Consider the following 26,564-nt stretch of genomic DNA (forward strand, 5'->3'; position numbering starts at 1 on the left):
AGCTAACCATTTTATTAGAAACAGTGGGGCAGCCCAGGTGGCTCAGCAGTTAAGTGCCACCTGCGGCCCAGGATGTGATCCTGGGGTCCCGAGATCAAGTCCCATGTCAGGTTCCCTGCCTGTCCCATGATCGAGTCCCGCATCGGGCTCCCTGCATGGAGCCTGCTTCTCCCTCTGCTTGTGTTTCTCCCTCTCTCTCTCTCTGTGTCTCTCATGAATAAATAAATCTTAAAAAGAACAGAAAGAACAAATAGAAAACAAAGGAAGGATGGTAGCTTTCAACCCAACCATATCAATTAAAAAGTGTAATGGACTAAACTCTCTAAGGCAGAGATTTTAAGATAGGGCAAAAAAAGTTAAATCCAAGTATATGTTTTTCCCAAAAGACACACTTTAAACAAAGGTTTTAAGTAAAAAAGATGGAAAATGATGCACCATGCAAACACCTAGCATAAGAAATTTAGTGTGGCTATATTAATATAAGATGAATGATACTTTTAGAACACTACATACAACAAATGAATATGGATTAGTCTCTACATAGACCAAATGCTGGCCCATAATTAAATCAGTAAATTGTAAAGGATGGAAGTCACTGAAATAAAAAATAGAGAAAAATCAAAGCAAAAGCTGGTTTTTGAAAGGTCTAATAAAAGTAGCAAATTAGCATGAGCACTGGGTGTTCTATGTTGGCAAAGTGAATTTAAATTTTTAAAAACATAAAAAAAAAGTAAATTAGCAAGACTATTAGTTTCTGAGGTTCCATAACAAAATACCACAAATTGTGTGACTTAAAAAACAGAAAATTATTTTCTCACAGTTCTGGAGACAAAGTAGAAAATCAACATGGTGACAGAGCTGATTTCCTCTGAGGCCTCTCTCATTGGTTTGCAGCTGGCCACCATCTGGCTGCTTCTCATTGTCACTCTGTGTATCTCTGGTGTCTGTGTGTTCTAACGTCCTAATAAGAACACCAGTCATAATGGATTAAGGCCCACCCTGATGGTCTTATTTTAACTTAATCACCTTTAAAACCCCTTATACCAAACAGTCAATTTTGAATTACTGGGAGTTAAGGCTTCATTATATGAATTTTGAGAGGGGACACAGTTCAGCCCATAACATTGATAGAATAAATTATCATGATCAGGCATGAAAGCAAGGACATCCCTGTAGATACTATGTAGATTAAAAGGATGATAATGAACAACTTTGACAATAAATTCAATAACTTAGATGTAATGGACGATTTCCTTAACTAAAATCTTGAGAATATTAATATTAATAAAGCCACTACCTAAAGCTTCTGAAAAGGGCATAGAAACAAGTGGATTGTGGAAAGAAGTCAGAAGTTGGAAAAGCAATTCATAAAAGGATGAGTTTCCTGAGTTCCTTTCATCTCATGGCTCTCCTCCTGAAGGCAGTCCCAGTTGTAGAAGTATAAACCAGGTAGATGGCTAACCTCAAATAGAACCTTGTTTTTCTGTCTTAAAGGAACCATCAAAGGGGAAACTGGCAGGCTGGAATATGTAACAGGAATTCTGGAAAGGAGAGATTTATGGAAGGTAATTAGCCCAGCATAATACACTTAACACTCACCTCTGAGTTGTTTGTGGACGGGACAAATCATCATAACCTTTAATATTTAGAACATTGCCCAAGTGTCATACTAACCCCTGAGAAACGCATGTTCAGGATAGACCCGAAACAACATAGCAAAAGCTCTATGGGCTTGAACTAAGATTTAAACCATGACCCAAATCTCAGACTATACCTGAGTGATGGAGGTATAGGAAAGTCTGAAAGGAAAATAAGACTGAAAACAGAACTGAGCTTGAAAGCACTGCATATAAGAAGAAAGCGAGACAGAACTTTTGGTCTGAGCTTAAACAGGGTTGATTGGTTAAGAAGGAAAAAATAACATCCTCCAAAGGATTATAAGAGAACCCCACAATCTATAAAGCATCACAGACACAATAATTTCCAGGATAGAATCAAAATGACTTGTTATAGGAAGAATGAGGAAAATATGACCAATTCACACAGGGAAAGACAACTAACGGATTTCAAGACTTAGCTATAGTAATGAGACTGTAGTACCGACAGAGAGAGAAACTCAGAGACCAATGCAACAGCAGAGAGAGCCCCAAAATGGTGTCTCTCAAATATAGCCAATCAATCTTTGACAAGTTGCAAAAGAAATTCAGTAAAGAGAGGATAGTCTTTTCAACAATGGCGCTGAAGCAATTGGATATCCATAAGCAAAAGAATAAACCTAAAACTCACACCTCATACAAAAATAAACTCAAAGTGAGACATAGATTTAAAAGCAAAACATAAAGCTATAAAACTAAATAATCAACATAGTGAAAATTCCAAATGCTGGTAAGAATACAGAAAAACTGGATCTCATTCATTGCTGGTGGAAATATTGAATAGTACAGCCATTCCGGCAAGTATTTTGGCATTTACTTTAACAACTAAACATAATTATCATACAACCCAGAATCACTCTGGACATTTATTGTAGAGAAATGAAAACTTAGGTCTTCATAAAAACCCAAACGTCATTGTTCATAGCTTTATTTGTAATAACCCAAAACTGGAAACAATCAAAATGTCTCTCAGTTAAACAAACTGGTCTAACCTTATTATGAAATTATACTCAGCAATAAAAAGGAAAAAGCTCTATATAACAATTTTATTGGATCTCAAGGGCATTTTACTGAATGAAAAAGATCAATTTTGAAAGGGCACAAACTATATGATTCCATATATTAAAAATTCTCTAAATAACTATTATAGAAATGGTAAGCAGATTAGTGGTTTCCAGGGTTAGGTGGTAGGAGTAGGGTGTGATAGGACTCTAAAAGAGAGGGCTATGTAATGATGGAATAGTTTGGTATTTAGATTGCTGTGTTCATTACCTAAATCTACACATATGATTAAATGATATAGAACTATATACACACATTGTACCAATGTCATCTCAGTTTTGATATTGCACAGTAATTATATAAGATAACCATTGGAGTAAACAGGATGAAAGATACATAGTGCCTCTCTTTACTATCTTGGCACCACTTTGTGATTCTCTATTTTAAGATGAAAAGGTTTTAAAAGTTAAAGAAAACAAAGGAAGGATGGTTTCAGCGGCATAATGGTGGTATAAGAGAAAAAAGTCTTTGAACCTGAAGAGTGGTAAACAGAAATTATACAGTCTGAAGAGCATGGTCGAGGGAAGACTTGAAAAAAAGAAAGAAAATGAACAAAGAGCATCGAGGATGTGTGGGACAATATTTTTTAAATCTACCATATTCGCCATTGGGTTCCCAAAAGGAAAGGTTAAGATTGAAGCTAGATTTGGAGAAATGCCCCCCACAAATCCCAAATTTAGTAAGACATAAATTTGCAGATAAAGGAAGCTCGAGGAAACCCAAAGAAGATAAATTCAAAGAAAACATTTAAACACATTATAATGAAGCCACTGAAATCAACTTAGAAATGAGTTTTTTTAAAAAATAGAACTAGAGAAAAATAAAAGCATATGGAAACATTGCATATGGAAAAACAATTATTTGGATGAGCTTGAATTTCTCATCTGAAGCCATGAAATCAATGACAATGGAAGAACATCTTTGAAGTACTAAAAGGAAAGAACTGTCAACCCAGGGTTCTATGTCCAGCAAAAAAATCCATCACAATAAAGGCTCAATAAGGACACTGTGCAAGAGATTTGAACAGGCATTTCACCAAAGAAGATAGATGGCATATAAACAAAAAGATGCTTAACATAAGCCCTTATGATGATTTAGGCAAAATAAAACCACAATATTATACCACTATAGGTCTACTAAAATGGCTAAAATAAAAATTACAATACCCAGTTTTAGTAAGGATGTACAGCAACTGAACTCTCATCCATCACTAGCGGGAAGGCAAAATAATATAGCCACTCTGGATAACAGTCTGGCAGTTTTTTTATACAGTTAAATATACACTATACAACCAGTTCTAGGTATTCACCTGGGAGAAATGAAAATTATTATTTTTTTAAATTTTAAACTTATTTAATTCATAAATTGATAAAACTTATAGCACGGAACCCCCCAAAAATGTTAATTTTACCCCTCAAAATGTTAATTTTACTCTAAATTTTAAAAAAATCTCTCACTAAAAAAAAAAAAAAGCCTTGAAGTTTCACTACCGATTTCTGCCTATCATAAACAGGGAAGAACTAATACTAATCTTAGACAAACCCTTCCAGAAAATAAAGAAGGGAACAGTCCTCAATTCATTTCATGAGGCCAACATAAACTTGATACTAAAACCTATCAGATTCAGGGCAGCCCAGGTGGCTCAGCGGTTTAGCGCTGCCTTCAGCCCAGGACATGATCCTGGAGTCCCAGGATCAAGTCCCGCATCGGGCTCCCTGCATGGAGTCTGCTTCTCCCTCTGCCTGTGTCTCTGCCTCTCTCTCTCTGTCTTTCATGATTAAATAAATAAAATATTTGAAAAAGAAATAAAACCTATCAGATTCGATAAACATAGATGCAGAAATCCTCATAGACACACACAAAAGTAGTTAGCATAAGAATCCAGCAACTTATAAAAAGAATAGTACATCATGACCAAGTGGGGTTTATCCCAGTAATTCAAGATTAGTTAAAAAATGAGTCATTGCTCAGTGGATATAGAGTTTCTGTTTCGCAAATGGAAAATTTCTAGAAATCTGTTACAGAACAATATGCTTCATATATTTTGATGGCCTGTCATTAGATGTGTAAATCTTAATAATTATTATATCTCCTTGCTGTATTGAACCTTTATTAATATATAATGTTCATCATTGTCTCTCATAGCTTTTTTTTTTAAGATTTTATTTATTTATTCATGAGAGACACAGAGGCATTTTTGCATTTCTGCAACTCACAGCCGTGCTGAATTCAAACTAATAGACTAAGTGAGATCTATATCTAGCACAATTACATTCCAAAGTCCAGTCTCTTTTCCTGATGTATACGTAATACAAAAGGTATCACTTAACGTTATGAGGTGAGCAGTGCCCACATAAATACCTTTGAAACTATGGTTTTTAATAGCCACGTAATATTCTACTATGTCTTAGTTTAACCATTCCTCTATTTCTCATATATTACCATTCTACTGAAGAATAATGATAAATCTCCCTGTATATCAAGTCTTGCTTTTTATTGATTCCTATATATTGATTGTTAATTACACATTGCTAATTATTTTAGGAAGAAGCCCTTCATGTGGTAAGTTTTTATTTTTTTTATTTTTTTAAAGATTTTATTTATTTATTCATAGAAACACACACAGAGAGAGAGGCAGTGATACAGGCAGAGGGAGAAGCAGGCTCCATGCAGGGAGCCCAACGTGGGACTCGATCCAGGGTCTCCAGGATCATGCCCTGGGCTGCAGGCGGCGCTAAACTGCTGCGCCACTGGGTCTGCCGTGGTTGGTTTTTATAGTTTTATTCTCATCTGCTGAGATTTTATTGTTCTTTTTAGAAAAAAAATGTAATGTTTTATATTTGTAAAAGAATATATGTAACAAATGTGTAAGTTTGAAGAAGAAGAAAATAAACACCATGTAGCCCTTCATCCAATCTCAGAACTTAACTATCAACATTTGAAGCTGCCTTGTGGACTCCTCTCTAATATCGACTCCCAGAAAACCCTCAGAGAAAAATACTACGATGAAGTTTGTGGTTTTCAGCCCTCTTTGTTGTCATCTGTCTTAACACATTTGCTGAAGCCAAAAGTCTTGGAGTCAACCTTGATTTCTTACTACTCCCATCCCCACCCCCCATATCCAACCTGTTAGCAAAACCTGTCGACTCCTCCCTAAAAATATATTCAGAATTCACCACCACACCACATTCTCCTCCAAGCCACCACCTCTCACCTGGATCATCAACGTAGCCTCCTAACTTGATTCTCCGTTTTGCTCCCATTCAATCTATTTTCTTTTCTTTTCTTTTTTTAATCTATTTTCATTACAGTGGCCACAGTAATTCTGTGTCAAGTAAGTCAGATCATGGCAGACCTTTGCACAAAACCTCTCAGAGTAAAACTCTGCAATATCCTAGATGGTCAGTCCCACTCTGCCTTGCTTTTCTGAACCTGTGGCCCACTGTGTTTTTCACTCAGAGTACTCCAAAGAGGTCCACTTGCTTTTTCTTAAACCCACCCAAACCACTGAGACCTTGGGGCTTTTGTACTTGCTGTTTCTCCTGTCTGGAATGCTCTCTCCCCAGATATCTGCATGGTTTACTCCTTCACTGGGTTCGGGTCTTCCCTCCAATATTCCTTCTCGGAGAGGCCTTCCCTGGCCACCCTACTACTCTCCCTACCACTTTCTAGCCACTTCCCTTTATGTTTCTCTTTAGCACGTCAATTTACATATATTTAATTTACTTGTTGTCTGTTCCAGCACTAGAAATTAAGCACCATGAGGTCAGGCATTTTTGTCTTTTGTGTTTACTGCTGCCTATATCTTTGATGTCTAGAACATTGCTGGCATATAGTAGGTACTCAAAAAATATTTGTTGAATTGAAATTGAATTAAGTCTATGTATTTTTATATATAGCTTTGTGGTTTTATGAGCATGATATCCTCCTCTGTATGTATCCTCCTCTGTAAGTCTACATGTATGACGTGCTTTATCTCCTCCACATTATATGTCTCATTTACCTACATTAGTCTGTGTGGCTATAATTAATGCATTTTCACATGACATGAGTGACATGACAGTGTGCCTGTAAAATTTAATTATTATTTTTTTTAAGATTTTATTTATTCATGAGAGACACAGAGAGGCAGAGACATAGGCAGAGGGAGAAGCAGGCTCCTCAAGGAGCCTGACGCAGGACTTGATCCTGGATCCCGGGATCACAACCTGAGCCAAAGGCAGATGCTCAACCACTGAGCCACCCAGGCGTCCTGTATCATTTAATTAGCCATTCTTCCCTTGATGAACATGTGGGTTGTCCCCTTGTTCCCCTGGTTTATTTATATATAATTATGCACATATGTGTACGTAAACATTTTTAAAAATATGTTATTTATTTATTCATGAGAGACACAGACAGAGGAAAAGCAGGCTCCATGCAGGAAGCCTGATGTGGGACTCGATCCCGGGACTCCAGGATCATGCCATGGGCCGAAGGCAGGCGCCAAACCACTGAGCCACCCAGGGGATCCCCTGGAGGTAAACATTTATATATTTATAGACATGTACACACATGCTTTGGGCTCTTAACATGTCTGTAGAATAAAGTGCTATCAATAGAATTGTTGGAAGAGAGGGTATTTCCCTTTTTTTATTTAAAAAATACTTTTAACTGTGGTAAAAAAAAACCACATAAGAAAAAAATGTCTCATCCTAACCATTTTTAAGTTTACAGTTGACCATTTTCAGTTCAATTGTTTTAAGTACATTCACATTGTGCAACAGATCTCCAGAACTTTTCATCTTGCCTGAAACTCTGTACCAATTAAATGACAATTCTGCTTTTCTCCCTCCCTCTATCCCCTGGCAACCACTATTTGACCTTCTGTTTCTTTAAAGTTAACTCTTTTAGGTAGATCATGTAAGTACAATACACAGTATTTGTCTTTCTGCGACTGGCTTGTTTCACTTAGCATTATGTCCACAAGTTTCATCCATATTGTAATATGTATATTTTTTAAAGTATGTTGTCTTTTTGTTCTACTTTCTCAAAGGTTTCTCACTTTAATCTTGTGCTTCTCTCATAAATTTTCTTTTACTATGCAGTTTCTTTTTAATTAATGAGGTGAGCATAAAAATCAAGTAATACAATAATTTTAAAAACAATACGCTTATCAGGAATTAAATGCAAACATAAAATCTTGTACTTTTCTGACCACTTTTTATTTCTAAATCAATTTTATTTAAGTATAATTTATATATAGAGATGAACCAATCTTAAATGTTCATTTCAATTACTTTTGACAAGTGTGTACAGTTCTATAACCATCACTACAATCATATAACATTTCACCCCCAAAACTACCCACATGCCCTGTTTTAGACAATTCCCTCCTCCACCCCTCACCCCTGGTACCACTGCATAAGAGCAGGGGGAGGAGCATACTGAAATTCTCTGTACTATCTTCATAATTTTTCTGTAAATCTAAAAAATCTAAAATTATTACAAATACAAAGTTTAATTGAAAGGAAGAGAGGGGCACTTGGGTGGCTCAGTCAGTGAAGCACCTGACTCTTGGTTTCGGCTGAGTCAGGATCTCAGGGTTGAGATGGAGCCCAAGCTCCAAGCTCTGTGCTGGGTGTGGAGCCTGCTTAAGATTCTCTCTCCACCTCCGTCTGCCCTTCTGTCCCCTCTCTAAAAAAAGAGAGAGAATGAGAAGCCACCAGACCTATACTCACCTATTATTCATTCTGTTGTCCTTGGAACTGCTGTCATTCCATCACTCATCACCCAGAGATAGGGCAGCACCAGTATTAATTTCCTATTGCTGCTGTAACACAATTACCACCAATTCAATGACTTAAAACCAAGACAAACGTAAAGTTTATCTTAAAGTTCTAGAGATACAAACTCAAAATGGGTCTTATGAACTCAAGTCAAGCAGAGCTCTGTTCCTTCTGGAGGCTCTATGGGACAATTTGTCTCCTTGTCTTTCCCCGCGTCTAAAGGCATCTACATTCCTTGGTTCATGGTCACTTTTTCTGACTTTAAAACCAGCAGGCTAACATCTTAACATTTCCCTCTCTCCTTCTCTCTCACATACCCATGTTTCTGTTGTTACAGCTCCTTTTGTGATTCTGACCTTCTTGGACCTCTCTTACAAGAACCCGTGTGATTACATTGGGCCCATCTGGATAATACAGGACAATTTTTCCACCTGACCATCCTTAATCATATGCAGAGTCCCTTTCGCTATGTAAGGTAATATCTGCACAGGTTCTAGGATTTAGTTATGGACTTTTGGGGGTCCCTTGGGGGAACAGGTTTTGGTCAATCACATGTGCCTATGAAATTCTAGGAAAGCTGGTTACGTCTGAGGGTGGTCATGCAGTGGGAACGTACCAGGATACCAATACGGTCCTACTGGTATTTGTGAACAAATCTCTATCATACTTCGATTCGAGGGCAATGACCACAAGAGACGGCGATGTAAAGCATGGAGAAGGGCCTATTTTAATCTGACGCCTTGGCAGGGCAGAGGTTTGAATTTGTGGTCTGAGCCAAAGAACTGTATTTTAATGATCCAGGGCAGAGTGAGTTACTTGATGGGGATACTCCTAGTTTGTGACCATAAACCTAAACACCTAAGATGGCAAGATCACCCTGTGTAGCATTCAGAACCCTCTGATACAGTGATAACCTGCAGGGACAAGTGGGTGGGGGAGGTACATTGATTAATCCTGGGGAATGCCGAGTTTCTATAAAATTCCCCCAAGTATGCTGTAGCAACCTAGTTCCACATTAGAATGACGGTGCTTTTGTTCCATTAGAAAAACATATTCGGGAGCTTCACCATTCTAAGAAAAGAATAAATAATATTATTAACTCTGCCTTTGGCCATCAGTATCTGCTGCCATAGAAGTGAAGGGAGAAAGTACATTAGGTACCCATGTACTCAGTAAATGGGTGGCCTGTGGTTAAAATGTGTTCTTACTCAAAGGGGGCATGTTACCTACAGTTACTGCTGAGAACAGGTGGATCCCACAGTTGTAGATGGAGGTACAGAACGTACTGACGTGTAGGAGATCCAGATAGCACCCATGCTCATGGGTGGTAGATACACCAATTTAAATAATCAGGGTCATGCACCACTGGCCCTCTGGAATCTATCTATCTGGGGCTTGAGCAATGGCAGGAAAGAGTTTCATAGAAAGAAAAGCTACTGACTCCATAATTGACCAGTGTATCGTTACCACTTGTGCTGGATACCCGCCTCCTCTAAATCATTCTCCCCTCTATGTATCCTAGGATATTAAAATTGACCATCAATAATCCTTGAGGTTCCTGTTGAGTTTGGCCAATGGGAGGCACTGGCTTGGGGGCATAAGGAAGGGAGGGAGTGAGGCCAGGCCATTATTCTTCGAGCTCCTTTCCTTCTGGGGCACCGTGGCACATCTGCTACAATTACAACTACTCTCTACAACTACTCTCACGGTTTTCAGCACAGGGTGACTATTTTACCTTCCCTTGAGGATTCTTTTAAACTTGTCCACACTTTTGCAAATAGCCTCTTGATTAAACAAGCCTCAAATGTCCCTTTTAGGAGAGCCAACCATTTCTTGCTTGTCTCTTGATTGATGCATCACTAGAACCAAGGAACAGATCCACCACCAAGAGAATTCCTTATGGGCCTGAGGAGTTCAGGCATGGCTTAGGGCATTGGGAGGTGCTTCTGAATAATAGAATTTTTTAAAAATATTTTATTTATTTATTTATTCATGACAGACACAGAGAGACAGAGACATAGGCAGAGGGGGAAGCCGGCTCTATTCAGGGAGCCTGACATGGGACTCGATCCAGGGTCTCCAGGATCACACCCCAGGATGAAGGCAGCACTAAACCGCTGGGCCCCCCGGGCTGCCCTGAATAATATAATTTAGTTTTTGACTTACAGGAATGTGGCAACCCTTGTAACACCTTGGAATTACATTTATTCTATAAATAATAATACTGAGCATGTGTTATGTGCCAGACACTGGAAATACAGGAATGAAGAAAACAGACAAACATCCCTGTGCTACTAGACCTTTATGCAGGTGGAGGAGACAGACCATGAACAGAATAAATAAAATATACGCCATATGTTAGATGCTATGAAGGAAGAATGAAGCAGGGAAGAGAGATGGGGAGTTGGAAACTGTGCAGTTTTATTTTGTTTATTTTTTTAAAGATTTTCTTTATTAGAGAGAGAGCACAAGTTGGGGGGAGGGGTAGAAGCAGACTCCCCACTGAGCAGAGAGCCCTATACGGGGCTTGATCCCAGGACCCTGAGATGATGATCTGAGCTGAAGGCAGACATGTCACCAAGTAAGCCACCCAGGTGCTCTACAGAAGGGTGCAGGGAACGTTTCAGGGAGAAAGTAACATCTGAGTAATGACCTCAAAGAGAGTTGGCAAAAATAGCCAACAGGATATAAAGTAGGACATAGACTATGAAGTGGGTGCTGGAAACTACCTACCAGATACCTGCAGGCTGAGAGATTTTGCTGTCTCTGTGACATCACATGAAATAAGCCATTTTCCAAGGATGCTCCAGCCAGATTTTCACTATTGCAGCCACCAGCAACAGTGCTGACGGCGCTGAGAGGGAGCTCAGGGAATGTGGCCTTGCCCGGCATCCCCTACAACACTAGGCTGCAAACTCCTCCTCTCCCTTGCTAACCCTTAGAACCGGTGTGTTGCAGCGTAAGGAAGTCATCTTCTTGCCAAAAGATGGGATAGAGTCTCTGAAGAGCTGTGTAAAGAAGTGGCAGGTAAAAGGAGTGGTCAAGAGCCAGAGTCCTTCTGCCCTGGGGCCTGGAGTCTGATCCCCACTTCCTCCCTTCCCTATACCTCAGCTTACACTCACCGAGGAGAATACAAACTAGGGCAAGGGCTTTGGCCTCTCCTTCAGTACAGAAGCTCAGAGCAGGTGCCTGACACCGCGGAGGAATGTGAGCTCACAGGCCTGCAGGCCAAGGTCCCTGGAGCAGCCAGGTAGTTGGTGCCAGTAATGGGAACACAGCTGTGGGGTACCTAGGGGCTCACTTGCCCACAGGACGGAGTCCCAGAGGCAGGCAGGCAGGCAGGCAGGCAGTCCAGGGCTAGTAAACCAGCTGCACGAAGCCCCAGGGGAGGCAGGCTTGCTTCTCCACCACTTTTATTTATTTATCTATTAAAGATTTTATTTATTCATGAGAGACAGAGAGACAGAGACAGAGGCAGAGACAGGCAGAGGGAGAAGCTGGCTCTCTGCAGGGAGCCGGATGTGGGACTGGATCCTGGGTCTCCAGGATCCCACCCTGGGCTCAAGGCGGTGCTAAACCGTTGAGCCACCCGGGACTGCCCTTCTCTACCACTTTTAGCACGAAGTTTCCACCTTCCACATCACAAAGTGGCTGCATGAACGCTCAGCCGTCATATCTGCATTTCAGGTTAGAAACACAAGGAAAGACAGAGGGCCAAGACTGAACCTCAGCTGAGCTTTTTCAAAGTCCTACCTATCAGCCTCCATTTAACTTAAGGTTATCAGGAAGTGATGCTTTAAGCATTTTGTATTTTTACAGTACTGTTTGCTTCTTACAGGCTTTTTTTTTTTTTAGTTTTGGAGTTTGGAGTTGATGTGAAATACATTATAAACACTCTTATTTTGATAAGGTTTAATACTAAGAGCAAACTTTTTACTCAATGGGAAAAAAAAATTAGATGTATTCACTTTGAGATCAGGAAAACACAAGGTTTTTTGACTTTCATTGGTAGTATTTTACATAGTTCTACAGGACCAAATAAGCTGTATAGGAAAATAAAAATAAGGGCAGCCCCAGTGGCTCAGCAGTTTAGCGTGGTTTTCAGCCCAGGGCGTGATCCTGGAGACTGGGGATCGAGTCCCATGTCGGGCTCCCTGCATGGAACCTGCTTCTTCCTCTGCCTGTGTCTCTGCCTCTCTCTCTCTCTCTCTCTCTCTCTCTCAGTGTGTGTGTGTCTTTCATGAATAAATAAATAAAATCTTTAAAAAAAAAGAAAAATAAGAGATGTAAGAATTTGGGGAGAAAAAAGATAAAGCTCTCATTATTTCCTAATGATACGATCATCTATATGGGAAACTTAGAATCAACAACCATACTATTAGCATGAGTGAGAGTATTCAGAAAGAGCACCAGATATAAGATAAGTTGATATAAATCAGTAACATTTATCTTAAAAGTAATAACCAACTGGAAAATATAATTTAAACAACAAAAATATAAGTATCGAAGAATTTAACTTACCAAATAATAGAGAAATTGTCTATGATATTTTTAAACTCTATTAAAAGACATAGGGAAATATTTGAATAAATGGAAAGATATTTTGTTATGTTGAATGAGATAACATTAAAGATATATATTCCCCAAAATTAATCCATAAATTCCATGCACTCTCAACCCAAATTGCAACTGTGTTTTTGTTTTGTTCTGTTTGGTTTTCTTTGGTTTGGAAACTCAACAGTCAAAAGTTATTTCAAGGAACAAAAGTCCATGGTTATCTAATTTTTTCAGTTGTAAAAGAAGAGCCAAATTGGAAGGAACCGGCATTATTACATACTAGAAAGCCATGGAAATAAAGAAGAGTAGAGTATAAGAGCAGAAAAATAGATACTGGGACAGAATAGAGAGTTCAGAGATAGACCCATATATATTTGAGACTTCTTACCTCATGGAAACAGGGACAGGACAAACTTTTTCATGGACATTTTGGGAAAACTGGATCACCAAATGGGGAAAAGTAAAACTGCATTTTTTCTTAACATGATAGTTGAATGTGGACCACAAATATATTAAAGACTGAATGTGAAAAGGAAACTCCTAAAGGTAATAGAAACTGATGTAAGAGAATATCTTTGTGACCCAAGGCTTCCGGGACATCCTTGACTATCTTTAATAGATAAAGATGGCTGCAGGTACTGCAAAGAAAAGGGACGCTGGATCAGAATTAGCCCCAATTTAATGACAAACAACAGACTACAATCACAGCAGTTCCAATAAATCCTCTCTCCCTGGAATCTGCTCCTAGTTATCCCCAAATACCCTTGAATTTACTGTGAACTAATAATCCTAGCCAAGTGGTCCATTACCTTTTCGGTAGACACCAGAGTTGTCCATTCTACTCCCAACACCTCACAATTCCCCATCATAATTCCTGGAGTACCCCAGTCATTCCTGTGTAGGGTTAGATAACGTACCACATGATTTGCCCCTTCCCGAACCCCTTAGGCCCCATGTGGTCCGACATAACTTTTTGTTAAACTGTAAAATAATCCATTAGGCAAGATTTACTTTCTTCTTAGAATATTAACATTTCATGTTGGCCTGAAGGACTGACCCTTGAAGTTCTGGGCTCCTTCCCCACTCATCTTTGCCCTCTGACAGTTCTGATAGATTACCCCAATTTTACTGTTTTTCCACTATGGAAAGTTCCTGAATGTTTTATGGGTGTCTATTCATATTTTCTTTCTTAAAATAAATGTATTATGAATACAGGAAGAGAAATATTGGAGTAATTGGACCTTTGAGCAGGCGTAATTAAACTTAGATTGGAGTGGGTGTGGAATGCTACTATCAGCCTCCTTCTCTGCCCTTGGGAATCCAAAGTGGCCTCCCGTAAGAATTAAAGTTAATTTTAATTAACTTTAATTAACTTTAGTTAACTTTAGTTAACTCCTTCCATTTCCTAAAGCCAAATCCTGGGATACCCTGACATTTACCCCCACAGAACACTGACAACAAAATGTTGTTATTAAGAAGAAACAATTAGGAAACAGTGAAAATCCTTGCTCATGACAAACAGAAACCATCCTCTTCAGATGATTGGGCTATTAGATCAGGGCTATTCGATCTTTACTAAGTATGTACACAAACATTGCTTCCAGAGATTTTCTTCGTTGGAAAGAACAGAGGATGAATCCCTGGCTTACTTGATGAAAAATGTCCTCCCAGACAGAGCCTGGGAAAGTGACTTTGGTCCATGCTTGAGTATCCCACTTTGAGGTGGAGTCTCCCTGGAGTGGGGATGTGGCTGGGGGTGGGTGTTGGGAAGGGGTATAAACCAAAGTACCTGATGGTTAAAATCCGACAGTTCTGTAAAGGTGACTTTTGTGGTTTTCATCATCCTGTCCCTGCTAGGACTACTCTCATCCTTAGAGCCTGCTTAATGGTAGTATAATATGGCATTTGTCCCTTTCCTTTGATCTGGGTAGTAGGACACAACATTTCTCATCTAAAAACTATGCCTGGAGCTGGAGTTCCTTCTTTTTCTGACTTTCCTCAAATGCTGGAAATTTCTAAGAAGACCCTGTTTCTTTCCTAGGACTTGCATGTGCTCCTGGAGCTTCAGGATCCTGAAAACCTATAATGTCAGCTCTATTTTCATCTGAACTTGGGCTTCACACAGAATCTGGTACTGACCCAAGGCAGTGGTCTTTCCTGCCCCTTGGCTTTTTTTTTTTTTTTTTTTTTTTCTGGAGCTGAAATAGCTCATTATGTTTTTTCCCCCATTTTAATTTTGGAAGGACCTTCTCTGTTTTGTGGCAGGACCAGTAGAGCCTTGCTCATAAGGATCTCAATTTGCTGGCTTAGGCAGGTGGGTTTTTCCCCCTGACTTGGAAGTCCTCCAATCCTTTCTTTACCCTCAACACGCTCTCCTGCTTTGGGGCACCTACTGTTCTCTGAGTCATAGCAATTGTGTTCTTTTTCTAGCTCTTTCCTGCAGCCTGAAGTTTAGCATTCTCCTTCTGGCACAGGCCACTCTCTCTGGCATCCCTATTAAAGACAAACATATAGGAAACTATTGGGTCTCCCCTAGCCTCACTCTGGCATAACACTCAGAGACCCGGAAGTCAAGCTCCCTGAGGCTCGGGGCAATGCAATCAAACCAACTGGGCTGGTTTGTGGGTTCTGTGTCCAATGTTACCAGGAAGCTGCTCTTTATTTTTTTTTTATTTTTTAATTTTTTTAGGAAGCTGCTCTTTAAAGCATAACTATCCTGTATCTGGATCTTGTGCAATCAGCGTGCTCAGTGATGGGGGGCATTCCTTGCTTACTGGTCTCTAGACCACATAGATGCCCATCTACTGTATTGAAATTTTCCAGGTCACTAGTTCTCACAGTCTCCTGATAGTTGTTGAGAAGCAAGGGGCTATTTGGACTTGACTATTTCCCTGGTCTCTTTGGCCCTTGACACTAATTTAAAGAAGGCAAAGTCGCTAATCTTGTAATGCAGTAATTTATTTAAAAGAAAGATTTATCAGGTGTCAGGCATATCACCACCACAGTCATGAAAGTCATCCATTACTGCATGCAAAGTAGCCACGTCTTGGTCAAGAATCTACACTGTTTTCATTGATCTGAAGAATTCAATTCTTGGTTGTTACTCAAGTTTTACTTCAAAGATTTGAAATATTTACTTCTGGCACATACCAGGTACTATATTGCAGTTTCCCACACAGTGGCCAGGTATTACAGTGGAGGTCTTAAAATCGGGGGAAAGAAATCTCATTCTACCGGCAGGATTCATTTACTCCCTCAATCACTTACTAACTCACTCAATGAACATTTGTTGAAGGAGGGAAGCAGCTATTCAGAAAAGTGCAGGGCAGTTCTCACTTCCCAGGATTTATCCCACTCCTGTCTGTGGGTGCAGGTTGCCCAGTGTGCTTACCTTAGTAGCTTATTTTGTTTTCCCTTGCTTGAAGTCTTGTCTTTCGGTACCTTTGTCCCGTTATGATTGAGGACAAGAATCCGTATAAACTAAAACAGATGTTTACTGAAGCCCAGTATATATATGCCTGTTGCCAGGAATAAAGCAATGAATAACACAGAGAGGCCTTCTCACTGAAGAATCTGTAGTATGGGTGGGGGGGGGAGGGAGGAGAGACAGAAAGACAACCCTACAATTACCTGGGATATATGTTATTCCCCACAGGGAAGGGTATTGAGTGTTAAGACAAACCCAAAGTTCTTTTTTTCTAAGCAAATAATCTGAAAATCTGAAAGAAAGGTTCTGATCAATAACATGTTCAGGGAACAGATTAAGGGAGGACACAGGCCTCAAGCTTTAACAGATTTTTCAAGGGACAACATGTCACTTCTGAAATATAGATGAAGTAGGAGCACACGTTTTACAGTAAAAAAAACCTGGTTTGGAATCCTGACTCGCTAGAGGAACTTTATTGAGTGAATTAATCTCTTCAAGCCTGAGTTTCCTCATCCATGAAATAGAAACAGTACTTCTTAATTCACAGGATCTTCTGCAAAGGTTAAATTAAATGGGAGAGCAAATGCATTTTGTAGACAGTTTCCCACACAGCTGCTCCATAAGTGGTAACTATTATCTCTCTTCAGATTTAGAGGAAGTCTTATAAGAAAACCTAGTCTGGCTGCTGCTTTGCATGGACCTTCTTTTCCTGATTTTTCCAGTTAGGAAATACTGAGCTCAACCAACATGATTTCCTACCTCTATAACTGGCTTTAAGAGGCACATCTAAATGCTAAAGCACATTTTGAGGAATCAAACAACTGGACATAGATGTGTTAACCGCAGTGAGGTAGGCTTAATGAGGAAGAATAGGGCCAGGAAACTATACGTGCCCATTTGATGAAAGAGCAGTGGGTTGAGAAGTGGGAAGGACCAGCCAGAGAATGGACAAACTGAGGCCATTAAATGAAGTCTAGACAAGAAGGTGGCATTTGAAATCCAAGGACAGATTAACAAATAACTCATGACATTAGTATTTAGGGTGGATAATTGACTTCAGGAAGATGCAGCCAGAGGAACTGAATGTTCAGCCTGTGTGCAGACAAAGCTCTTGGATGCAGGGACTTAGAGCAGGCAATATGCTGAGATCCAGGCAGGTAGGGGCTCAGCAGCTAACTTTCAGTTTGAGGAGGGCTCTGGGGATTTATCAAAATAATCTTAGAGAACTGGGGCACCAGATAGTTTATAAGCCTTGGTTTCAAACATAGGAGAACAAAGTACTGATCTAACTACTGCAACTGATCATAGCAACCTTGGCACTGCTGGCACTTTGGATTGGATAATTCTTTGCTGGCGGGTCGGGGGTGGGGTGATGCTGCATGCATTGTAAAATGTTTGCATTGGCCCTGACTTCATTGTAAAATGTTTGCATTGGCCCTGACTTCTATGCACCAGATGCCATTAGTATCCCTTCTCCATGTTGTGACATGTTGTGACAGCCTACAATGTCTCCAGTCATTGCCAAGTGTCCCAGCGCAGGAAAGGTGAGAAGATGGGAGGGAAACATTGCCCTCAATTGGGACCCATTGGGTTGGTTCATGTCTGCTGAGAGAGTGCCGCTGCAACTGGTGGAGTCTGGGGTGAGAGTCTCAGTATCGGATAAGTTGACGCAGGAGAAGTAACAACTGACTGGGGCAGAGTAGTGAGCACTCTGTCCAGATCCCTGTCCCTTCTATCATTTCTATACAGCCTGTCCCACCTTCTCTGTTCCTCTTCTTTTGTCAGAGTAGGCAGTTACTTAGGTTCTAACTGGATGCCTGGAGGCCAGCAACAAGGAAGTCATAGCCAGCCCTTAGGAAAGTCAAAGGTCTGTCTAGGAAGCATGCCACAAGAAACTGGATCAAACTGGACAGGCCCAACATGGCGGATACCATGACAAGAAACTCCTGACCAAATTAGGAAGAAAAAGCACAAAATCCTGCTTCTAAGAAATCCTCATCCCAAGTAACGAATGTTCCATCCCCTAGATAAGAACGGTCAAAAAAAGGTAGAAACCCAAATCCCAGGGTGTGCACCTCTCTCTCTCTCACTTGCTCTCACATCTCTAGAGTGTATTTTTGCTTTAATAAACTCTCCCACTTGTGGGGCCCACCGGCTATGTTGTGTCCGTCCTCGAATTCTTTCTCATGAGACCAAGAACCTTCTGCGACACCTTTGGCGACCGGCAGGGTCAAGAGCCCAGGGTCTCCCAAGTTCACTCAAGCAACACTTTGCCTCCAAAGTACTGCCCGTGGGTTTCTTGAGTTTCTTTGCTCAACATGCTTGGAAAGCCAAAGTATCTGAGATAGGCCTTGGTCAATGGCTGGTGTGAGGAGAACTCCCTTGCATAGAGGGTTGGGGCTTTCCCTGATTGACCTCTTCTGCTTCCCCGCATCTCTGACTTTCTACCAGTTTATTCTCAGGAACACATCCTTAATAAATTAATCGCCCAGAAATCTCTCCTTAGGGTCTGCTCCCAAGGAACCAGCTGTAGGGCTGGGCTAGAGAAACAGACGCAGGTGTGAGAAGCAAGTCCAAGAAAGGGGAAAAGAATGAAGACTATGAAAGGTAAGCCTGGCCTGCGTATCCACTCCAGCACCCGCCTCCCTGCCATCAATGTGGTTTCCAGCATGAGTCTCAGCAGTGAGAGGTGATTTAAGGAGCCAGAGACAGCTAGACAGCATGGTCTTGTTCTCAGGAACAAAGTTGAAAGCAAGAATAGAGCACAAGGCCTCAAGGCAAAATAAAAAACCACAGAGCTATTAGAGGAAATACCTCTGAAATGCTTTGTAGTTAATATTAAATATCTTCAGAATCTTCCCCACGGAATGAAGGCGTCTGTGAACCTCTGGACTCTGAAAATGTTGAAAGGGAGTATTTCAATCTTTACTTCTGCAACATAGAAAAAGCCTGACAAATCTGTACACTGCTCCCTGCTCCCTTTGCTGCTTAAAACATTCTGTGAGCTATTGGAGGGGAGGACAACTTTCAGGGGTGACTATTGCTTCCGCTTTTTCATAGCAGAACTATTTCCACACCATTTGCACTCAGGTGTGCTCTGGTAGGTGACTGATGCAATGATTTAGAGAAGGTCCAGCTGAGGGAAGTTTCCTAGTAAAGATGGCAGTCTCGTTAGAAACCGGTTCCTTCACTGTTAATACATTGTCGCTGCCTTTCCACACAACAGGGAACAAACTGATGTACCAAGTATAAAATATGTTCTTAAAGCACTTACAACAAAGACAGAAGAGAAAATGTTTAAAAAATAATTTTGAAGGGGCTCCTGGCTGGCTCTGCTGGTAGGTCATGTGACGCTCAATCTTGGCATTGTTAAATTCATGCCCCACATTGGGTGTAGAGATTACTTAAAAATAAAAAACTCATCTTTAAAGAAAATTTGGAGTGTAACCACAAGAAGCATATAAACAAACAATATTATTATTACATCTAGGAGGAACACAGTGTTTAAAATAGTAAATTATGGGTTCTCCACTCATAATTTGCCTTTTGTAATCATTTCTTTATTCTGTAAAGAAAGCATATGTTCTTCAGTCAGTATGTAATTTAGACCAGCAAGCAAGTTATAATTTTTAATTCTGAAAATTAAAGTTTGAGGGATTCTTTGAGAATATGTTTTAAGAAATACATAGACAGCATGTACCAAGAGGCATTGGTACAAGCCTCCAGACTTGGTAAAATTCTTAGAAAAAGAAAACTGTCAAACTGAATTCATCTCAGGAAAAGTAATTTGGAGATAGAGAATTGACAATGACAAAGGAAAAGATGTAAGTAAGAAAGCATTTATAAATACATTTGCAATAAAATTTCATATTAACTCATGCAACTAACAGATCTCTGCTCTATTTTCAACATAGTTGTCCATGTTCCGCCCCTTATCCTGACCACAGAAACCAATCACCTTGGACCATAATCTTTGGAACCCAGGGTGTCTCCTGCTCCGTGGACAGTTGATCTCTATTCTTTTCAGTGACCTTTTCAGGTAGTCTGGCAAAAAGCTTAGCAAAATTGGGATCCCTGGAATTGGGATCCCTGGGTGGCGCAGCGGTTTAGCGCCTGCCTTTGGCCCAGGGCGCGATCCCGGAGATCCGGAATCGAATCCCACGTTGGGCTCCCGGTGCATGGAGCCTGCTTCTCCCTCTGCCTATGTCTCTGCCTCTCTCTCTCTCTCTCTCTCTCTCTCTCTCTGTGTGTGACTATCATAAATAAATTAAAAAAAACTTAAAAAAAAAAAGCTTAGCAAAATTGGAGTACGGTGTTTACACTCAGTTTGCCAAACTCCTTAGATTCTCTCTTTAGAAATTTGAATGTAATTCATAAAGAGGAAGTATGTAGGGTAGAAACACAGAAGTCAAATAGACACGGAAAGAAGGAAAAAGTAGCAGACACCAGGAAGAAGCTGATGCTATGAGATAGCAAGATGCTGGTGATGTCTGGAATCAGGAGTGAGGGAACTGGTTTGGTAGAATCAAGAGAAGTCTTAGCAGAGACATGAAGGAGATGTGTCTCAGGAATACTTGAGCAGATGAGGTGAGAAGGAAGCAACGCACACCTGCTGCTGAGATTAATCAAGCAGTCATGGGCGCCAAAGGGTTTTCTAGCTTCCAAACTCTATGAAAAGGAAGCCAAGCTTTTCCTGTATTTCTGTAGGGCTCGGCCCCGTGGCTTAAATTCCTTAGTCTCTTATTTTCACAAACCTTACTGCTTGAGGTCTCTGAATCTACGCAGTACACCATGTAAAGGAGTCTGGGCTTTAATCTGAAAACATTAGAAAACCATAAAAGGGCTTCATACTTCCATTTTAGAAAGAAGACTCTGGGACAAGCGTGGAAAATAGCTTAGAGGGATCCCTGGGTGGCGCAGCGGTTTGGCGCCTGCCTTTGGCCCAGGGCGCGATCCTGGAGACCCAGGATCGAATCCCACATCGGGCTCCCGGTGCATGGAGCCTGCTTCTCCCTCTGCCTGTGTCTCTGCCCCTCTCTCTCTCTGTAACTATCATAAATAAATAAAAATTAAAAAAAAAATAGCTTAGAAATGGACTAGAGGTAGGGACTGTACACTGGAAACTGTTGTCCTAAACCAATGAGGGCCGCCTGGGTGCCTCAGTTGGCTAAGCGTCCCTCTCTTGGTTTTGGCTCCGGTTATAATCTTAGGATCATGAGATCGAGCCCTGCGTTGGGTGGGGTTCTGCACTCAGGGCAGAGTTGGCTTCAGATTCTTTCCCCCTTCCTCTTCTGTCCCTCTGCTGCCTCCCCCAGCTCCCTCTCTCTCTCTCAAAATAAATAAATAAATAATAAATAAATAAATAAATAAATAAATAAATAAATAAATAATATTTAAGCTGGTGAGAGATGATGATTGCCAGAGAATGGAATGGAGAAAATGGATGAATTGAAAGTTACAAAGGGGGATGAACAAACAGAATTTGATTTAGCTTAAATGTGGTAGATGAGGAAGCAGTTAAGAATCAAGTTTGATTCTTTGTTTCCTGATCTGGAAAACCAGATGGGAACCAGATGGATAGTAGCAACCAATTTCTTTCACCGAGAAAGGCAATGTATGAAGAGGACCAACTCCTTTTTTGGGAGGAATGTAGGTGCCAATGAGACTTCCGGGTAAAGATGTCCAATAAGCAGTGGGGTATTCATGTCTAGATCTCACACAAGAACTCTGGAGTTAGATATTTGTGTAAAAGGGCTTGATATCATGATGTTCAGAGATATTCCAGTAGCAGTTTCTTGTTTTATTCCCGTAGCACTAAATTCAGGAATGTACTTGGACATTAGCATAGAGACGCTAAAAATAAAGGTTTTTTTCAAGTCTTGAATATCCTCTCTAAAGAGCACCTTAGCTATGATCTTGTGCATTACATAACTCTTGTTGATGATTGATGAGCTACCTACCTAGATGAGAAGGTCTCTAGAGAATGCTGTGTATAGGACCAGTCTACCTTTACATATATAAGGTAGGCTCAGAAAGGGAAGTGAAGTTTCTAGAAGGTCTGACGTAATGTATTCCAGAAAGTCTCCATGTTTGGAAGGTTGAGAAACTCGCATTTTCATCTTTTAGCTGATATTGCAAACACATTCCTATTGCAGTATTTCTGTGAATCTGGACAATCTATTGCTATTTGTCAATATCGATGTCATACAGGGTGTTATCCACAGGTTGGTAATAACTGAAACCATCGGTGTGCATAATAGGATCACTCCAGGAAAATAAAAAGAAGAAAAGAGTGCAAAAAATATAATTCTGGGAAATATGAATCTCTAAGGAATAGGTGGAAAAGAGAAAAGCAGAGAGTAAGGGACTAATGGTGAAATCTGAAGGATTGAACAACTGGAAAGGTAAATTGAGTAATATCTGTATTTCATCATGAACTAAAACAGATAGTTCAGAATGACATTAGACAAGTTTTCTTATTACACAAGAATACTAGCCCATTATTTATTTAAAATAGATTTTCTAAAAGATTCATGACAAAGGCTCAGAAAAAGAACTGGGTTTCCTAGTTTTCAACTAGAATGTTAAAACTTATTGATAATTAAGTCTATTTAGAATTTAATAAAAGATAGTGGGAGTGATGATCACAGAAGAGCTACCTAATATATATATTAAAATATATTTGTACATAAAATATGAATATAAATATATAAAAAAATATATTTAAACATTGACTTACTGGGTGGCTCCATGGTGCAATGATACCACATTGGGCTTCTAAAACATTAACTTAATACTCCTTGTGTGCCAAGCATTGTGCTTTATCCGCACCATCTCATTTACGTAATAGAATTTCATAAGGAAGGCACTTGGATTTTCTTCTTTTAAAGATGTGGCAACTGGGGCACCTGGGTGGCTCAGCTGGTCAAGCATCGGACTCTTTTGATTTTAGCTCAGGTCATGATCTCAGGGCCCTGAGGTAGAGCCCGGTGTCAGGGGGAGTCTGCTTGCTACTCGCTCCCCTCTTTCTCTCTCTCTCTCTCTCTCTCTCTCTCTCAAATAAGTAAATAAATGTTAAAAAAAATAAAGATGTGGCAACTGAAGATTAAAAAGATTAATTTTCTAGAGTCACCTAGGTAGTAACTCACAGGGCTGATGTTCAGATTTAAAGCTTTTTGACTTCAGATCCTGAAGCTTACCTACTACCTAATCATGCTATGACAGGATTATTCAAGGTAATAAGAAATTAAACTTAGCAGGTATTTATTAATGTAATTTTCAAAGAAGACAGATTATGTAGCCACAGACCATTCCACACATACACCAATATTCATAGGTGCACCACAATTTTGAAAGTACTTCCTGAGAGATCTGGGTACAATAATATGCATGTGAATTATTTGTTTTTGCTACTAAAAGGGAAATGATTCTGTTTTTCGGGATGCTAACTCCGGTGTTTAGCTGATTTCTTAACTTATAGAATCAAAAATGATTTTTGCCCCAGGTAACTTAAGTTTTGCCATAAAGCCAGGTGTTGTTTCTGTGGCAGTACAATCTCTCTGGGCATATGTACATTGAAAACTACTTGTTTTTGTTTTTTAAAAAAAACTTACAGGGGATCCCTGGGTGGCTCAGCGGTTTAGCGCTGCATTCGGCCCAGGGCCTGATCCGAGACCCGGGATCGAGTCCCATGTCAAGTTCCCTGCCTGGAGCCTCCTTCTCCCTCTGCCTGTGTCTCTGCCTCTCTCTCTCTGTGTCTTTCATGAATAAATACATTAAAAATGTTATTTTAAAAACTTACAGAATAGTGGTTATAGGTAATTGCTACACCTTAAGAAAATTTTGGCTTTTCAAATCATTGTTATTTTTAATTAATGAATTCCAGTTGCATTCCCTCAATTATATGTAAAAGATATAAAGGACTCGAAGAAAGAGGATTTTGAGTTAATCGTGCCAAAATCACTAATAATAAAAAACTTAAATTTCAAGAGAAAAATTGGCCACATAGGGAAAGGCACTAGGAGGAAGCTTGGTGGTAGATTATGAGCCAATTATTAGAGGATCATTTTTTTTTAAAGGTGGTGGGTGAAAGGATAATTGGGCATTAAGGAGGGCACTTGATGGAATGAGCACTGGGTGTTTTTTAAGATTTTATTTATTTATTCATGAGAGACACAGAGAAAGAGTGAGAGAGTGTCACAGGCAGAGGGAGAAGTAGGTTCCCTGCAGGAGCCCAAAGTGGGACTTAATCTCTGCACCCTGGGGTCAGCCCCTGGGCCAAAGGCAGGAGCTAAACCACTGAGCCCCCCCAGGGATCCCAGCAGTGAGTGTTATATGCAAATGATGAATCATTAAATTCTCCCCCTGAAACTAATAATACAGTATATGCTAACTAAATTGAATTTAAATAACTAAAAAAGTATCATTTTTAAAATCTCCCTGAGACCTCAAGAATGTCTGCCACATATTCTATCTAAGCTTTCTTTCCCTTAATTTCACAGCTTTTAATTCTAAAACCTACACCATAGGAGCTGTCAAATTTCCCAAAGTTGTGTAATAGGCACAAATGATGTTCTGAGAACTCATACATTATCTGCTACTTTCATCCATCCTGGCTTTAATCCTTCTTGTCGGATGGAAAAAAAAAAATATTTCGTTTACAAAGCACTTGTGGTGCAAGACCTTGTTTTACAGCCAAACCTTGTCGCCCACAGACGACAGTCCAGTGTCCCCCATGCTGCAGAGATGTCATCAGCTCAGTCGACTGCAGGGGTTCATTTTTCATCTCCGACCTGTACCCTGGTTCAGGCTCTCCCTCTCCCTTCTTCTGCTTGCACTCGGTAGCTGCGGGATGTCTTGGGCCAGAGACTGACGTGGACCTTCGGAGAAGCACATTTTTCTGTCTACTTTTGCCTCACGTATATGTGCTACTGAATGAAGGCTTTTGCATCGGTTTCTTATATGAGCATCAAACTGTTTTAGGGGGGACGCCTGGGTGGCTCAGCGACTGAGCATCTGCCTTCAGCTCAGGGCGTGACCCCGGGGTTCCGGGATCGCGTCCCACGTCGGGCTCCTTGCACGGAGCCTGCTTCTCCGTCTACCTGTGTCTCTGCCTCTCTCTGCGTCTCTCATGAATAAATAGATAAAATCTTAAAAAGCTGTTTTGGGTACTCATTCATTCAAATATTTACTGATGGCCTGCAACGTGCCAAGCAATGCACTAAGTGCTGGAGATATAGCAAGGGACAACAGAGGGGGGAAAAAAAAAAAAGAAGAAAAGAAAAGAAAAAATCCCAACGCATCTAAAGCTCCTTTTAGCTGGGGACTTGCGGTGGGAGGCAGGCGCGGGGCAGAAAGGAGGGATTCTGACTGTGACTTTGGGCGGAGGGTCTGCAACAAAGGGTAGTTTTACCTCCCACCTTACGGACCGGGGAAATAGGTGAGTGCTCGGCGGGAAGCGCCCCCGTGTGCCCCGTTCGGCTCCGGAGCAGCTGCAGCGTAGACGCTGAGCAGGGAAGAAAGTCCCGGGAGGCAGGCCCGGCCTCGCGCTGCAGACCCGGGGAGGGCGCGACCCAGGGCGACGAATCCAGAGGAAGCAAGCTGTTTACACCGAGATGCACCTAGACACAAGCAGACGCTAAGACTTACGTGCGTGGCTCCGTTCACAGAACTGACACCTAAAAAAAAAAAAAAAGCAAATTTAGACGAGCCAAAGAGCGGCTCCAGCCAGCGCGGGGGAGAGCGGCGCCCCCGGCCCGGAGCGGGCAGGCCACGCCCCCGGCCGCCCCGGCCACGCCCCCGGCCACGCCCCCTGCGGCTCACCGCCCCCCGTTGGCCGCGGCGGGGGCGGTGGCCGCGGTGCCCGGAAGTGCGGCTGACGTGTCCCGGCCGCGCGCGGGATTGTGGGCGAGTCTGCTAATGGCGTCGGCGCGTCTGGAGGGCCCGGGGAGCCGGCGCTGAAGCTTCTGCGGGGCTGGTGGGCGACGCGCCGAGCGGCCGGACCCCGCGGCAGCGGGAGGCACCTGGCCGCCGGTGGGCTCGGCGGCGCCTAGCGGGGCGGGGCGGCGCGACCGCGGGGGGCGCCGCGGGGAGGAG

The 26,564-nt window shown here is 41.2% G+C and overlaps 1 long non-coding RNA gene across 1 annotated transcript; it reads right to left on the reverse strand.

The window, feature by feature from the left end:
- Positions 1 to 516: 516 nt before the first annotated feature.
- Positions 517 to 26,251, reverse strand: LOC106559357. Its single transcript, XR_005365322.1, has 5 exons — positions 26,118 to 26,251; positions 19,284 to 19,363; positions 16,434 to 16,615; positions 8,438 to 8,529; positions 517 to 961 (listed from the first exon to the last, which is right to left on the reverse strand). It is a non-coding gene; the product is annotated as an uncharacterized LOC106559357 (long non-coding RNA).
- Between the last annotated feature and the right edge of the window lie 313 nt (positions 26,252 to 26,564).

This window comes from Canis lupus, chromosome 10 (genome assembly GCF_011100685.1).
Source record: "Canis lupus familiaris isolate Mischka breed German Shepherd chromosome 10, alternate assembly UU_Cfam_GSD_1.0, whole genome shotgun sequence".
In the NCBI taxonomy this organism is placed as follows: domain Eukaryota; kingdom Metazoa; phylum Chordata; class Mammalia; order Carnivora; family Canidae; genus Canis; species Canis lupus.